This window comes from Protomyctophum parallelum (assembly GCF_964188405.1).
Source record: "Protomyctophum parallelum genome assembly, chromosome: 5".
NCBI lineage: Eukaryota > Metazoa > Chordata > Actinopteri > Myctophiformes > Myctophidae > Protomyctophum > Protomyctophum parallelum.
The window spans coordinates 49288315-49295432 of record NC_139702.1 but is presented as its reverse complement, the minus strand read 5'-3'; positions in this window follow the sequence as shown (position 1 = coordinate 49295432).

Genomic DNA, 7118 nt, shown 5'->3' with positions numbered 1-7118 from the left:
TGTCGCCTTTGTAGGGATGTGCTGTATGGTGCTTTGAGAACGTCCTCATTTGAGCAAGTGTATGTATATATATATATATATATATATACATATATATATAAAAAAGAAAGGATAAAATGTACATGTTTGGCGTAATAGTCAAAAAAGTGATATTCTATACTATAGCGAATAGTCAAAAAAGTGATATTCTACCAAACAACCAAAGTATTATTTTCCATGTTCTTGATCAAAACAGATAGAATGTCTTGGAAGGCTATATCTCTCTTGGTCATGGACATTAACAATCAGGCTGTCTGGAACACCAGTCACCGATTCTAGCCTTTTCCACCCCCTGTCTCCCTTCATACGCATCAGCTCGGGGTCAGGTAATGATGGGGGTTGGCGTACTTTCCCACAGCCATCAACAGCTGTGTGGCTGTGGCTCATTCAGACCTGGTCAGTAATCACCTTATTTTACTGGCCGGCCCAGAGGGCCCCCTTGTCAGGTGGGTAAGACCAGAGAAGCCCCCCCTAAACTGTGGGCAGAACCACTTGAGGCCACGTGATTGGAACTGCTGTTCTTATGCAGCAGGTAATTACAAGACACAGCAGTGCTGACAGTCAATCGTTATATAGACATATACTTGGGCGAAATGTATTTACAGTATTGTACAATTTATTTAACTTTTTTATATTCTTTATTTATTTAAGAACATCAATAATTTCTTTGTCCACAGGTTTTTATTTCTAACAAAAAAAGTATGAATTCAGTGCTTGGTGACTTTGCGCCTGCAGTCTGAGTTGTGCCACTTCGGTTTATAGCAATATGTATAGCTAGATATTTTATCTGATAATTTGAAATGGATTATAGTTTATCCATGTTAGAATTTTAATTTATTTTAGATAAATCCGGACAGCTTGAGCTTCAGTTTTCCGAAATAGTAACTTTTATACAGTAGATGTTTTCTTTTTTTTGTTCTTTTTTAGTGGTGAAAATAGCTGTGGTGTATTCGAATGCTGTGCCCCCCCACACACAGAATTTGTATTTGTTTTCGATAAATCCGGACAGCTTGAGCTTCAGTGTTCGGAATGTTCCATTCCCACACACTTGGAAATAGTAACTTATATAGATGTTTTATTTTTTTCTTCTTTTTTAGTGGTGAAAATAGCTGTGGTGTATTTGAATGCTGTGCCCCCACACACATAATTTAAATTTATTTTGGATAAATCCGGACAGCTTGAGCTTCAGTTATCGGATCCAAACGACATTACAGCCAAGTTGAACCAACCAATTAAAGTTAAAGCAGGGTAATAGATATTTAACTTGATAGTTCATTAGATAAACAGAAAATATAGATTGAGAGTCCACAAACTTCCAGCACTATCAGGTTCACAATAATAGTTGTGTGTAATAGTGCAAAAAATGTACTTCTTTCTGCTGTATTCACAGCCAAGGCTGAGTATAAATCATAATGACTACAACATTGTTGTAACAACGACAACAACGTGTTCTCAACAACCACTAATGTTTAATGTTTCTGTTGTTATTCCCAGCTGAGACTGAGGACAAACCTGCTGCAGACACGTCCAGCACTGATCCTCCTGCCTCAGCTCTGTCTGCTGACTCTGATTCTGTGGACAAAGTAGTTCCAGAGGAGACCTCAGTTGCTACCCATCCTGAGGAGACCTCAGTTGCTACCCATCCTGCAGAAGAGAATTCTGGAGACAAGACCGATGACGAAAGCACCATTACCACCTCCAACCAAACTTCACTGGACTCCCTGAAAGAACTCAATGGAAACAACAGCAACAATGTGATCATGACAGAGACACCAGGTTGGTGTCATGGGGTTTAGGTTACTCTTTTATGTTTCTCCAAGACTAAGAGCTGTAGCTAAGTGCCAATGTTATAAAATTGTGATTCAAAAGTAAAGATTATTGTAAAAATCACACTCATAAATCATCATAGATCACATTCCGAGCTCAGCCAATCAGCTGGGCACATTCCGTGCTCAAACGGACAGACACATAAACACAAAGCTGTGTATAGGAGTGCCCCTCAAAAATGCTTATCACAAATCATCGCTGTCAGACAGAAACCTTGTACCTCTTTATCTCTGTTATTAATATTCAGCGTTATTGTCACAACACAGGTAAAAAAGAGGCTGAAATCAGTTTTTGTGCATGTAATTATTTCCATGAAAAACAAAGAAAGGGAAGAGGGGGTGTGTTAAGGAGATCAAGGCAGGAAAAGAAAGAAAGTTTGAGCGCTTTTACCACTGTAGTGTCTTAGATATTTACAAGCTTTTGCCACAAACGGTACAACCAAAAGGTCTCTTTTTATACATTGTCGTATGGAAGTGTCGCAAAAATAGCTAACATGTCACAGTAGCAGTTTTGAACGTACAAGGTTTCCGTCCGACAGCAATGACATTTTGTTATTCTTGGTTGTAACCATTTCAGAAAACTGTCCTCCAGTGACCCCACACTCTTCAGTGTATCCTCATGCCTCAGTGGAATCTGTATCTTGATTTTTAGTTCCAGATAATTATTTAGGTATTTATGTACTATGTTTAGGCACTAGTGGAGAGAGTCACGTGAGAGAGGGTAGAGAGAGAGGATGACTCATGAGCTAGATTCAAACCTGTTGAGGTCACAACCGGGGCTACCATACCTACTGGCTAGATCACTTGAGCTCTTCCCAGAATGTCTGGGCCAAGAGGTCAGGCACAGCAGTAGTTTGACCTGCTACTGTATATCGTGATATGTACACTTACGGTATAGACGAATCCAGGTGTAGGCAATCAATACTGAAGTGTCAAGCTGTGCTTAATGGTAGCCTACAGGGCACCCCTCCGTGGATGTGTCTATAGTTTCCAGCAACGACTCATCATAGATCTCTGATCTCCGCCCCTATAGCCGTGTTGTGGGGCAAACTGAACCAGAGCTGAACTGTGTGAATGACAATTCACACGCTTTGTGTTTGTAAAATTTGCAGACTAAATATTGAACAGAAAACTAATGGAAAGACGAGGCTTACGCTCAACATACGCAGGCCTACAGCTATTAGGAAGAGAGCTTTATCTCCACAAAATCGGGGATATTGTGAACACACTCACACACAGAATGGAAAGATGATTTTGACAGCTACTTCCCCACTCGAGGCTACAACAACTGATACCTTATTGAAGAAACGAACTATTATACATCTAATTGCTTAGCGATACATCTGCAGAAATCTTTCATGCCCCATGTTTATTTTACATCTGCTGGTGGGTGCTCAAATGTTATGGCTACAGTATTGTATTTGATTGCCCATTTGCCTATGATATCACATGGTAGGCTATGGTTCAAGAACACTTACACTTATTAATCTCCACGTTAACTCTGTTCATTGCAAATAGCTGATCTGCAAGCTCACTACTGTAGAATAGATGGATTACAATTATACTAATAGTAATATATAAATAAAATCATGACATGACCAGCTAGACACCCAATTAAAATAGAACCCTCAGATTATATAAATGTGTATGTGGCTTAATTAAATGACCAGTGCTTGGCTGTTCATGTCCATGGTTCTGTGCGCCGTCAGTGCACATTTGCTTGATACTTGATTGTTTGATAGAAAGTCCAGACAATAAAATATTTCCTTCTAAAGTCCTTCTGTTATGGCACAAGTATGAACCGAGCAATTCTGCACCATTAAAGTAGTGTAATTAGCATGGAAAAGTCGCTGTTTGAGCTACAAGCTCATCATGTCACTCTATCAAAGTGATTGATCTGTGTCTCTCCTAGGGTCCTACTTGCCCCACAACAAGGATGCAGGCTGGAAGCGACAAATGTTTACGCCCCTTTTGGGATATTTTGCTGGGCCCTATGCACTGACAACATTTCAACACTGGGAAAAGAAGTCACTCAGTACTTGCTTGAGCTTTTAGTACTGTAAAGTGTTGAAATGCAGAGGTAGAGGCCTACCTCTGCATGGGGTTGATGTTGACAGGTCTATGTATGTCCATCTTTTAGGTCCAACATGCCAGCTCACATTTCAGTGAATTTCTTTTAATTGGGTGAGGGAAGCTGAATGAACAACTTGACATTCATGCAGGATCTACACTCAAGAGTTGTGAAACTCTCACTACTTTCTCGGAATGTTCCATTCCCACACACTTAGGAAATAGTAACTTTTATAGATTTTTTGTCTTTTTTAGTGGTGAAAATAGCTGTGGTGTATTCGAATGCTGTGCCCCCACACTAAACACAAGCTGTAAATGTCACAAATCATAAGTACTCAGATTGTTTACTTGAGTAAAAGTAACGATACAAAAAATCTAAATGACCAATTTTAATTGAGAAAAAGTACGAAAGTATTGGCAAAATCAATGATTTACCATGCAACTTCTTGCAACATGCAACTATGCAACTACTTGCAACCATTATTCCAATGGCAGTTGCAAGGAGTTGCATTGGTGCGGTTGACCTTTAAACTGTTTTATTGCAAGGAGTTGCGAATATAGTTGCATTGTTGTGGCCTTTACTGTAAGTAGGCCTACAACATGTAAAAGAACGTTTCAAAAATAGAAGACTTACAAGCTCACAACACAATACAACACATCATGAGTTTGTAGATCAGCATTATTTATAGATTAAGTACAAATGAAGGCTTAACAAGTTAATGTATGTTTTGTAATGATAATCAAAGTGAAGTTTTAAAATAACTGTAGCTGAGTAAAAATACAATATTTGCATCTGAGTTGTAGTGGAGTAAAGTATAAGTTATTGAACAGTGGAAATACTAAAGTAAAGTAAAAGTACCTCAGAAGTGTAGCCTACTTGAGTAAATATTAGTTACTTTCCATCAATTCAAATCATTTTTGGTTATTTGTATTTATTTGCACAGATAGCAACATTATTCAGCAACAACAGAATAAAAACAGATTGTGCAGAGATTGAAAAACCCTATGGGGTTTATAAAATTAATCTCACCTTAATTCATAACAAAAAATGCAATACAGTAAGCCGAAATTAAAACAAATAATCAACAATCCATTCTCATGTTGTCCATCTTTTGACCTGAACTGCACCCAGGCGTTATCTTCACTGAGGTTCCCCTTGACAGCCCAGTGTGAGGATGACAGACAGACCACATCTCTTGGACCAGTGGTAAGTACACATTTCAACCTGAGCTTTTATACGTATATACGGCGAACATTTTGGTCTTACTTCACCCCCGTCAGGGGGGTGTGAAGTAAGACAGTATGACAGTTGTGTGAATATGGTTTATTCATCCATTGTAATGATATGAAACATCCTCTGTAATACAAAATGACTAATGAGTCATGACTAATGACTACAAAATAAACCAAAAAGGTCAATCATTTCGCTACACAAATGTAATAATGGTATTGGTTCATAATCATGTTTCCAGTGATCAGCAAAAATAAGGGGGATTGTCATTTTACTTCTCTCACCTCCTGCTCCCTCCACCCTGCCCCCAGTGGCAGCTGCTGTAGCACTCAGCCAGCTCAAGTGTTGGTAAAGGGAGAGCCTCAACAGTCCCAGAAATGACTCCTGGGAAGTGCCAGGTTTCATGCTCCCGTCCTGAATTAACCACTTAAACCCTGGATACTTACTTGACCAGAGTCCCCCATGGGCCTATAGGCTCCTTCCTTTTTTCCCTCTACACCAAATAGCTGAACTATAAGCTCAACGTGTTGCAACACGACCCGTTGTGAGCTTGTAGATCAGCCTATTCAACAGCATGTTCACCCCCAGAATAGGGACGCTATGGGTTCATGTGGCTAATGTAATATAAATAGAGGAGTCATAACCATCAAAATCTACTGATAGCGCAAGGTCATTAACATGCGGATGTCTCCGCTTCCCCACCCTTGTAAATCACTTTGATAAGTTTGACATACAGTGGTGTATTGCATTCTGCAAGTGAGCCTTGTTGCCAGTGGCTATACTGTAGGTTCAGTATCAACAACTTTTATAACAGTAATGGGTCACACACAAGAGTGACGAGAGTGAGTTGACTTTTTAAAAATGGAAATAGGTACGGTATCATACAGTATAACATTCCTTTTAACCGATTCCCTCCTGTTATGCGGTAAACGTGAGGCCAGTGCCAGTGAAATGCACAACATAAACAAAGAAAAAGAGCCCTCATCCTGCCGACCCGGAAGTGATTTTTCCTCCATTGCCATTCTCGTTCCTGTGTAGCGCTGACCGGACAGACTATTATTATGCTTAGCGCGACCTCAAATTAATGTTTTATTAAGCTCCCCACCTCGTGTAATATTGCTTCATTATTATATTAAAGAAACCCGAGATTTCGCAGGTTTGGCACATACAAGCATTAAACTCAAGAAATTGCAGGTTTGGCATGGATTGGGTTAATTGCTTGAAAGCAGAATATTTCGTAATTTTGTGGGTGTTATTTTGCCACAAAAAGTACAGGTAAAGGGTTTTCTTTTGTGTGGTTCTTAGATATATACAAGCTTTTGCCACAAACAATATACAACCAAAAGGTCTCTTAGCTTCAGTGTTCCCTTTGTAAATGTGCAGAAAGAGTAAATTGCCTTCAAACATCCTCATTTCATTTGGGACTTTGGGAATTCTGAAGGAATTTATAGTCTGTGCCTCTGTGGTGGAAAAACAGCGCCAATTAACAGCGCCAATCAAAACCCACAAAAAATTTAAGGAAATTTAATTACATTGAGAATGATAGACTAAACGTAAATGGAAAAGAAGAAAACAAAAAAGCTTTGCTTTCTGCCTGTCCTTCTGGTGCAACTGGCACCTCCCAGACGGGTCCCCCCACTCCCGCCCCCCCCCCCGGTCTAGTCGTCACAAGCTTGAGGACGTTTGGCCCATATCCGCACCTGTGCTTTCTCCCTCTCTTTATCTGCTCAGAAGCTTGCCGCCATGCACCCAGAGGCCAATGGCCATGAGGCCGGAGGAATTCACACCACACTTAACAGCCGATGATAGGAGCCCCACATCTGAGGCTTCTCTGCATGGCTCCAACATGTAGTGCGTTAGCAGTCATGGATCATGTCCCTATATGCACAAACAGACACACACAGACACAGGCGCAGGCACGCACACACGCGCAGCCGTGCAAGCATGCACGC